At 48.2% G+C, this 9,888-nt stretch overlaps 1 protein-coding gene across 10 annotated transcripts in view; it reads right to left on the bottom strand.

Annotated features, from left to right (window-relative positions):
* EPB41L1 (erythrocyte membrane protein band 4.1 like 1) overlaps positions 1-9,888 on the bottom strand; it is a 106,481-nt gene that overhangs the window by 81,785 nt on the left and 14,808 nt on the right. For 7 of the 10 annotated variants that reach the window (XM_085302594.1, XM_085302601.1, XM_085302591.1 and 4 more), the window contains exons 1-2: positions 9,799-9,879; positions 351-400 (exon numbers count right to left, since the gene is read on the bottom strand). The gene's annotated coding sequence lies outside the window, so the exon portion shown is untranslated. Of the gene's footprint in view, positions 1-350; positions 401-9,798; positions 9,880-9,888 lie in introns of those variants that run through there. The other 3 variants (XM_085302592.1, XM_085302597.1, XM_085302598.1) reach the window with 2 other exon arrangements.

Here is a 9,888-nt window from a genome sequence, read left to right as displayed (position 1 = left end):
AAGTGCGATGTCCCAAGAACAGCTTTGTCAGCATGCAAAGATGCAGACAGCTGGTAGGAGCCTTTCTGTTGGCAAAGGGACTGTTGCTTAATTCCTAACTAAATATGAAAAACCTCAAAACACACACACGTGCGCGCACACACACACACAACAGAAAAAGCCCAATCCCAGCAGTCTTGCACTTCAGCAGTTAGCAGGCCAGATTTCCAAGCCTAACAGGGGTATCCTGGTAAAAAACATTTCACCACACAAGCCTCTTTCATATTGCAACACTACCTCCACCAGTCAGTGCAGCTCTTCTGTACTACATAAAGAAAAAAAAAAAAAAGAGCGAGAAAGGATAAACTCACGCTGCTTCCAGGGGCTGCTCTCAGTACTCTGTTCAGGCACAACTCAGAACCTGAAAAGAGGAAAATCGGATGTGGTTAAAAGAAAAAAGAAAAGAAATAATAAAAATCCTCCTAGGAATGATCACAGGCACACAGAAGGACATTAGCCAAGCATTTCATCACAAGATGGTGCCTTAACTGCTCAAACACTGCATTTAGATTCCACACAAATCTGCTCGCTAGAGAATTTAAGCTACAGATTACTTTATATGCAGCTTTGCTATCAAAGAGACTGATACGAAAACAGCACCTTCTAAATCAGTAGGTCTGCTCGCCGCATGTGTTCTGAGCTAGGTCTGCTAATTTGAGTGATAAAAGCAAATATTTACTACAGTGCTATAGAACCAACACACCTCCGAGAAGTGAAACAGATACTTTCTTGGCTTGCACAGCCAGTTGCTACCCAAGTTCTAATTTCAGGGCCATCTGTGCAATGCCGTTGTCTTCTGTCCCTCCACTTCACCTGCATGACCCCTCCGAAAATGATAGCCTGAGCCAGTGTCACAGAGGGCAACATCTGGTCTGCAGGATTTTTATGCTGGGTAATGATGCATGACCCGCAAGGAACCAGCCTGTCTTAACCAGCCACAAAGATACTGGCAGGTTTGGCGTATCATTGAGCAGTTTTAATGGGAACTGCTCAGCAAACTGAATTCTGCAATAGAAGTTCCAGAGCCAACTTTTTAGATTACAACTACATCAAATGACCAAAAAAAGAAAAAAAAAAAATCAAGGAGAGTCTATCAAGCCCAAGGAAGTGCTGAAGCCCAATATTCATTACAGTTAAATGAAAGAAGAAGCAACATCCTACAGAGTAGCTAGGATAGATCCTGCTTTAACAACAAGAGTTAATTTTCAAATGTACCTTTAACATGCCCACAGGCCAAGCTCCTGGCTGCATCTACTGGTAAGCACAAATGTAAAGACGATAGGATGATTTGCCAACGCAAAGCACTGATGCTAAATGAAAGCCCCTCAGTGCACCCAGCCTCAAGGTCCTAGATCTTGCTCGCTCCACATCTCATAGCAACTCAGTGAAATCATTTCTCTCCATTTCTCTCATCAGCTATTCGTAGCACAACACAGCTTGCCCTGCATGGAGATGCTAAGAGCAGCCTTTAGCTCCTCAGGAATGACACAGATCCACAACAACTTTCTCAAGCACTTGCTCAGTACACAAAAGCTGCCTCACTTCCACCGTGGCAGAGTCCCCAAGCAGTACAGCAACACTACATATCTTCTTGTATCATTTCCTCAAGCCTTAATGCTGTGGATCTCCAACAGCCCAGCAGCTGGGCCAGCTTCTGCATTTGACTCTCGATCTTGCCCTTCTGAATGAGGCCAGGATCCTCTGCTCTTCTGTCTGGCAGAAAATCTGATACATTAAGGCCAGGAAGGAAGTACCTGCAGGAAAACAAACTCATCTTTGAGTAGGGAGAAATTTCATCCCTGAATGATCTGCATGAGAGCTACAGCTGAAAAAGGAGGGAGATACAACCCCATTCTGATGTGTCATGCTCCTTCCTCAGCTGTCTGCCACTCTCCCACTAGGAAAAGTACCAGCTGAGTATGGCCAGAGAGCTTCTGCAAGAACCTCATTACATGCAGGAGTTCAAAAACACTCCAAGATACCCATACCCACTGGGGATAGATTCTTTTGTAGCTACTTTGTAGACCGGTTTTACTTGCTTTGCTTTCTAACCATATTCCGGACCTGGGCTGGGACGCAACATGAGGCATTCCTGAAGCCAAGACCTGGGTATCCAAACAAGTCTGGGGAGTCAGGGACCTTGGTGAGCTTGGCTCAGCCCCAGCCAGCAGGCTCCCCACAGCACTTATTGAATGCCTCAGTTGACAGAGCACAATCAGCTGTAGTAGGCTGCGAACACTGAGTAATACTCAGCTAGGATGTCAAAATCCAGGCACACCTCCTTCAATTTTGTATCCAGAGGAATCACAGAATAGATGAAGTTGTAAGTTACCTCTGGAGATCATCTGGGTCAACCCCTCCTTGTTCAGCTAGAGCAGGTTGTCCAGGAGTGTGTCCAGTTGAGGTTGGGTGAAGACTGCACAATCTCTCTGGGCAGCCTGTTCCAGTGTTCAGCCACCCTGAAGATCAAGACACTCGTGGCCAGTCACAGTGCAAACAAAGCCAAACACCCCAGTTTTACCCAGACTCCCCAAAACAGCACTGTTAGCACAGTAACAGCCTAGCTGACAACAGCAGTGGCTGTACCCGCAACTCCAGCTCTCTGCCTGTTTACACCATAACAGCAGGCACCATGAGACCAATGAAGGCCAGCCCAAGAGCCTAAATGCCTTGGCACTAGAGCCCTGGATGGGATTTGAACTCAGGGCTCCAGCTAGTCTTTCAAATCTGAAAACGGTATTTCCCTGACACTCTGAAAGCACACAGACCAGCACAGAAAGCATTCCCTGCTCCAACGCAGCAAGCGCACAGCAGTCAAGGCACGCATGCAGACCACGACTGGCAGCACAGGCACCTGCTGTCAGGAGCATGAGGCTGCTCTCACATGTTGTTACATACATGCCAACACATTACTGATCTTAGCTCCCACTGGGGTCCTCCCTTTACCCTTCATCTGCCTCTTCTTTTCACACAAATGCAGCTGCCCAGAGGCTAACAAGCCAAACCATAGTTCCCAGGGAAGGCTCCATGAGGATAACTGCTCAGTCCTTTCCTAGCAGGAAGGACGCACAGATGCCCCAACAGGCCAAGCTGATTTTGGGAGTGGACTTGAACACTAGCAGCTCCTGCTCTCACCAAGACGAGGTTGCACAAACCTACAGAGATCTGTGGAACTCCCTCCCCAGCTGCTCCCTCCATTGGTGTTGCATGGAGGCAAGCCTCCACAGCCCTGCTACTGTTCCACCAAGCTCAGTGATTTTTGTGGGTGCTTGCAAAAAAAAGATAAAAGGCAGATGAACAGCCAGCTGTGAGAGCAGCAGGCTTTTGTTTAGACCCAGGAAAGAGGGAATCATGTTGGCAGCTCCAGGATCCAGGGCTTGCCAGGGCTGTGTTGTGTCCATCCTTTGAGGGAACACTGAGAACGTAGTCACTGAAGGCAGGGTGGTGGCACCAAACACTCCCAGTTTGCCTGTTTTACAGCACTGCTATCTACATGCTACCAAACAAAGCCACTGCACTCTCAATTAGACACAGACTTTCCTTCCTGACTTCTGCTGCTGTGTGAAGCAGTTTTTACCAAGGCTGTCTGTATTGCAGCAGTCTCTAAGGGAGAGACCCTTTGAGATCCAAGCATCACTTAGCATCATATCAATGAAGCGCTTTGAGAATACGGACACCTGGGAGCAAGACCCTTCCCCAAGCCTAAAAGCTTGCCTTGCAAACAAACAGCTCCCCATAACACTCCCACTAGCAAAAATCTGCACTGATTGCATCAAGATCTCCTGCTGTGCATCTCCCTCCAGTGCTGTGTTGGTGTGTACACCATCTCAGCCAAGACAATTGCCTTGGGCTTGAAAACATCCCACAGTGACCCACATTATCACAACCCCATAGCAAACAGCCAGCCTAACCCTGCAGAGGGCAAGCATGTGTGCTGGCTGTCAAAGCAGTCACTGGGATACCCGACTCCAGCCAGGAGGCTGAAACAGCCGGACAAATGGGCAGATGCTAGTCAGCAATGCTGACAGGCAAGAGTCTTTCACTGGGCTTAGGAGGAAGCTGTATGTTAAGCCTAGCTTGCTGAAATCTAGGCCAGCACACTGCAAAGATGTCAATCAATTTAACAAAGGGCAACGAAGGGGACAGGGATTCACACCATCCCCCTTGCCTGTCCACTAAAGCAGAAACATAAATGGTACAAAGCAGCATGGCAGCCCCAGTGCAGCTTGGCCAAGCATTAAGCAAGGCTAGGGAGAAGTTCAGCTGTGCACACCTCCACCCCATGCTGTGATCACATCAGCTCTGGTGAACAGAAAAGGAGCAGCCCAGCCAACACTGGAGATCACCATGGACCACAACATCACAGGCAGCCCAGCCCCTAAGGTTAACCTGGGAAGCTATCCGCACGTACAGGGCTCCTGCAGCCAGCAACAGACATACAGGAGGTAGGACTGAGGTCCAAAGCTCTTGCAACCGCGCAAAAAGAGCTATGGTCTAAGTTGCCTCATCCCAACGAAAATACAGCATTGGCAACTGCATTTTCTCCACCTGTAATTCCTTTAGTCCTTCCAACTACGCCTGCCACATAGCTGCAGGTGAAATGCGACAGCTGAAACGTGGACATAGTCATTGTGCAGCTAGCTGCATTTTCCTACAAAACCACCCAGAAAACAGCTGAAACAGATGTATTATACACAACACCAAGGCCACCAGCAGGGATGCACTCATGCCATACTATCAGAAAGCTCATTTTGGTGCTCAGGATAAAAGCATCAATAAACTTGCAGAGGGAACCTGCAGGTATGCATATTCCCAGAGCTAAATCAGAGCTCAAAGAATGTTGTTCTGTCCAGTCTTCTTTGCTGGAACTTCATATATCAGGACTTTCAATCAATTTGTCCTAGAAGCCAACACTACTGAAAATGCAGGCTGGAAGTTTCCCACCCCAAAGTTTGGTTTCATTGTTTGTTTTTGTATTCTTTTTCAAATCCCCCCTCCCCCCACAGCAAGCAACAGAAAAAAAAAAGAAAGAAAGAAAAAAAAAGACAGCTAAAAATATCCTCTGAAAGATACTATGACAGCAATGACAGCAACAGACTCACAGCAAAATGAGGTGGGAAGGGGCAGTGAATGTGTAAAGATCCTCTTTAATCTCTTCCTAGACACCTAAAAATCCACCAAAGGCAGAAGAGATACCTCAACATTTCCTTTGTGCAGCAAGAGAGATGACTCCACCCTGTGTTTTTCTCTCCATCTGATACGCAGTGAAGGATACCAGCACACATCTCTGCTCTGCTACTAGGCAGCAAACAGAGCTGAGGCAGTGGGTTAGTAGGAACAGAGAAAAAAAGGAGGTGGGTAGGTGGAATGTGGCAAAAATATTGTTCCGTAAAAGCCTCATTCAGTATCAGTTCAAATCCAAGACTCATTCTACACTACTTCAGTACCTGATCCCAATTTTGACCTTTTTAATACCTTGCAAAGGAGCATCAGTCTTGGGGACCACACAGAGAAACAGGAGCTGTATGGAACACCAAAGTCCAGCTAGATCACTATAGGGTCTGACCATAGCCAGTGGGCAGAAAGCTGGCTTCTGAAAGGGGAACAGATCAGATATTAAACTGACACCACATTTCACCTCCACAAAGAGACCAAATGGTTGAGTAAAACTGCTGACCCACGGGAAAGTGCAGATTTGCAGCTTCAGCCTCATTTGTTTTGTGTTTTGAGCACAACAGGGTCAGCCTGGTCTCCTCTGTGCCCCACTGTCTGCTCTCCACCCTGGCTGACAGCAGGAGACCTGAGATGCCATTCACTCAGACTTAGCTCCTCCCAGGGATAGTGGCTTCTGCACCAGGCAGATCCATCTGGGGCACTGAGGAGCCTCCAGGTTACCCAGTATTGCCCTTTGGAGCTGGGAAGACAAAAGCAAATTCATCTTTCAGAGCATTATCTTTCTGATTTTAAGGGCCTGTCTGCTACACTCAGGCAGCAAATCTGGGAATACGCACGTGTATGCGTATGTGCACACTCATATACTCACTATATGCAAGGCTGTTGCTAATTCTTAGCAATTCAGAGGACCCTTAGCTGTCTACTGAGACAAGTAGTCATGAAGTAGTTGTACCAAACTGCACACCCTGGGCTCTAGAATGAGTGACCCTTTCCACATACAGTCCTGTATTTCTCTCTCTAGCACAAGGACAGCTGGCATGCAGCTCAACCCAACAGCTCTTGGCACGACCGCTGACAAGAGAAACGAGTTGTGGGCCACAAGGGAATACTGGAACACATCCCCATCAAAGACAGCCTGCAGCCGTCATCCTTCCCATCTCCTGTAACCCAGACAAGGTGATGTGCAGGAGGAAGTCTGGTCCACTTGGCAAACTACCTGCTGTCAGTAGCAGGGCTCAACTTTATAGAGCCAATTGACCCAAGGCAGGTGAATCCGTACTGCTGGAAAGGGAGTTCCCAAGAAAGACAACCTCCTGCTCGCACAGCTATATACAACTTCTTCCAGGCTCAAGCGGGACCATGAGCCAACAGTGAGTGTGAACCAGGAATCCAGGCTCCAACCCCAACATAATGATTCAAAAACAACGGCGCAGAACTCAGGCCAGGATGGATCACCCAACTTTTCCCACACAACGCTCCAGATTTCTCCCTCTACCGGCAGAATCTCACAGGTCTCCCTGATGCTATCACCACAGCCCAGAATCAAAACCTGCTGACTCAGAGTCATCTGACTGCTCTAATGAGAGCAAAAAGCCACACAACCATCACTGTCACAGCCTCAGTGGAAACACATTTTTATATGTTGTATTAGAATCGCGTATTTATAACCGCCTAAGTCTTCCTGCACAGGAGCTTCCTGCAACAGGTCTCAAGAATCTCTGTTGTTTTGCGTTTCTTCTTTTATGTCTATGCTCATAACAAAGCTTCAGACTCAGAATAGGCTCAGACCTCCAGGCAAAAGGCACTGCGTGAAAGTCGACTACATAGCTAAACACAGGCTGTGCAAATGCCAACATTGATCTGCCGCAAAGCTTAAGCCCATCCTTACCCCATCCCCTCACCAGCAGTACCCCCACTGTCATTCAGGCAGCATGTCACTACACCAAAGGCAGCAGGGAAATATCATCATTTTATACTTGAATAAAATTAAGGCCAAGGACAATTGAGTGATCTCTCAAGAAGCACAGAGAAAGCCTGGAAAAGGACAAGCCCCGCTCCCCGTACTTTTACCAACGGGCCATTCTCTGTGACTTCCTAATTTGGAAATGTTCGTTATCTGAGGGAAAGGTTTGAGAGACAAAATTAGTCAGGCGCCCAACCAGACTGTTCATTTCTGACACTTAATTAGGCAAATTATGCAATATTGCCATTATGCAAAACTGTTCAGCAATGCCGTAGCAAGGTAGCGTGTAGGCAATACAAAGAGTGGCACCTTAGTTATTCAGAAGACTAGCTGATCAGTCCTTTAAACCGAAAGCATGAAAGGCTAGTCTGCAAATCAAAGAAGAGCTTCATTTTCTCACCAGGACCAAGGGTCACCACTCAAAGCTTAAGTGGAACTCAATCTCCTGGGAAAGCAACACTAATATTCAAAAATTTCCCCATTCTACATTGCAATGACATTGAGGCCTTTTTCAGCTCACCCTTCCACTGCACTTGGCTGCCCACCAACCATACGCCAGGAGACACTTGCCCCATGAGGTTGTTGTAATGGTAGTGATCGCGGCAGCAGTCTGGAAAACAGGAACCTACCAAACTCCTTTCTTGCCCTAGACAGGAAGCGTACCAAAACCTTCACCTCTCATGCAACACCACACTTTGGAAACCTTTCTCAGAAGCTTTGTCCAAAACAAAACATTCTTCAGAGTTTTGGAAAATGATAATTTCTCAAAATCAATAAAAATTAAAACTCTGGACAGTTCTAGCTATAACATCAACATGCAACCAAATCCATAGGGAAAAGGCACATCACCTTCAGTCAAAGACAACCTGCTGTTAGCGTAAACACACCATCTCTGCAGACCAGTATCCTTCCTGAGACACTCCTAGCACTAAGGATTGCACTCAGGGCCCTTCTCTTCACAGCGATGTCTGATTTAATGACCCCCTTACCACGTGAGGTTGCTGCTAAAGCAATAAACAGAACCCAATGATTATAAAGAGAAGAGACCTAAGTATTCTCTTCCCATCAGTGGCTCCAGCAGCAAAGGGAAGCAGAAAAAGGTAAATACTAGACAAAAAAAAAATCAGCCTCATGGAGGAGAGACAGTATTCATCCCCCGCAGGCAGCTTGCATCAAAGCCAGGGTAAGTGCTGATCCCTTGACATCAAACAGTGCAACTCCCACATGCCCTCACATAAGAAAGAAACACTTTAGGACAAGGACAGTAGATGAAGACCTGGCACACACTGCAAGAATCAAGATTTGGCCCAGAGCTTACAGAACACGTCTTGTGTCTCCTGTCAGGGCTGAATACAATGTTCAGCAGAGCCTGAAAATCCTGGGGACCTCATTGAGAGCGCGGATCTGAGTACTATGCAAGAACTACACAAAGAGGCTCCATTCCAGCCAAGCTAGAAGCCAAAAAATACAATTAAAGAAAAATTCCCTTCTTGCCAGGTTCATTGCCCAAACCCAGCTTCCCCCAGTTTATGCTACTAAACCTCCAAACTTGATCGAAGGAAACACCGACATGCTACTGAAGGCCACCAAAACAACTCCCCAGCCTTCACAGCCACAGTACCATCGCACCACCAGCCTAGACAGCTTAAGTCAATGGGATCTGACAGGTAGAGAGTCCTACAGAGGCATAAGTCTGCAAGCCAGCTCAAAGGAGCAGACTCTGGTAACAGGTTTTCCCCATCTCAAGCAGTTTGGGAGCAAAGACCACCTTGGGCAGGTCCAGCAGCAGAAAGCTGGAGGGAAAGCACCATTTAAGTGCAGGAATGAGGCCAATACATGGACCCTTCTCTAAGGATGCTGGAAAAGCCACACCTTTCACAGCATTTCAGCCTAGCACAGAAGAGGGGTCTGATCAGGAGTTACCTCACACTGCCTACTGGTGAAGCTAACAGGGTTTTTCCATCATTTGCTCCTGGAACACATTGCAAATACTGAACTGCATACATCCAGACCATTGGTTTGTCCACAGAAAGGTCCGTAATGTAAGAGACCGAAAGAACAGCTGGGCATGCAGGAGGGAAACAATACCATAGTGGAAATGGCAATAGAAACTGTCTGTTTTAGAGAGAAACCACAGAGAGAGAAAAGAGAAAAGGGCCATGCAGGTCCCCTATTACAATCTCCCGGGTAACCAGGCTCTGGAGAAAATGCTGAGCTCAAGGATACCTCCAGAGTCCACCTCCTGCCGTATGACGATTCTCCAAAAATAACCGCAGAAATATGCGAGGAGTCATTCCAAGTTCTTCCTGGCTCCCTGCACATTCTCCCGCTAATGTAAATCGTCTCCCTGAAATTACAGCCCCACAGTTAAGCGCTATTACAGCGACCCGGCGGCGCCGGGCTAAGCAGTCCCGGCACGGGCTCGCCCCGCCGCAGAGCCAGCGTTAGACACGAGCCGACGTTTCGCCGCATCCGCTTTCTGCTCGGCTCTGCATGGGGAGCGCGGGGTGCCCGAGCTCGATATCCCGCACCGCTGCCGGGGCTGAGGGGCTGCGGCGGGAGGCGCCGCCCCGCTGCGCGCAGATCCTCCCCACCCCCCTCCGGCCCGCATGGGCGCTCACCTCGACCCGCTCCGCGGCGTCCTCCCGGGCGCAGCGCCACGCCGCAGCGGCCGCCGCCTGCCTGCCCGCCCGCCGCGCGGCGGGAGCGCA

Source organism: Rhea americana, unplaced genomic scaffold, assembly GCF_003343005.1.
Source record: "Rhea americana isolate MKP2758 unplaced genomic scaffold, rheAme1 scaffold_190, whole genome shotgun sequence".
Lineage (NCBI taxonomy): Eukaryota > Metazoa > Chordata > Aves > Rheiformes > Rheidae > Rhea > Rhea americana.
The sequence above is the reverse complement of the archived record's forward strand: the minus strand, read 5'-3'. Positions and strand labels throughout refer to the sequence as shown.